Source organism: Myotis davidii, unplaced genomic scaffold, assembly GCF_000327345.1.
Source record: "Myotis davidii unplaced genomic scaffold, ASM32734v1 scaffold1032, whole genome shotgun sequence".
Taxonomy (NCBI): Eukaryota; Metazoa; Chordata; class Mammalia; order Chiroptera; family Vespertilionidae; genus Myotis; species Myotis davidii.
This window is the reverse complement of record NW_006289083.1, coordinates 34,729-35,135: the sequence shown is the minus strand read 5'-3', so window position 1 is coordinate 35,135 and position 407 is coordinate 34,729.

Genomic DNA, 407 nt, shown 5'->3' with positions numbered 1-407 from the left:
AGGGAAAGTCAGGAAAGGACTCGCTAAAAAATAATTTTCTAGCAAAACTTGAAGGAAGTACATTACAGAATACGTTTATCAAGTAGTGGTTTGGCTTATTAATCTATGTGTCCAGGTCTTTGTCATCTCTTGGGTGTGGGAGACAAATGTGTCTCTAAGTGACAATACTTAGCACGTTTATTTTTTTTAACTGCATTTGGAGAGCAGAGTAATACTTTTTAAATTCTCTAATATTCCTAGAGGGACAAAAGGAAAAAATATGTTTGTGTATAATATGGCATAAAAATAGTTTAACATAATGAAAGCTGCAAAACTTTTCCATATATTAGAAGATACAAAATTTATAAAATAAGTATTGCCTTTTCTGTTGCAATGAAAACTTTTGTTTTCTGTGAAACTATTATGGA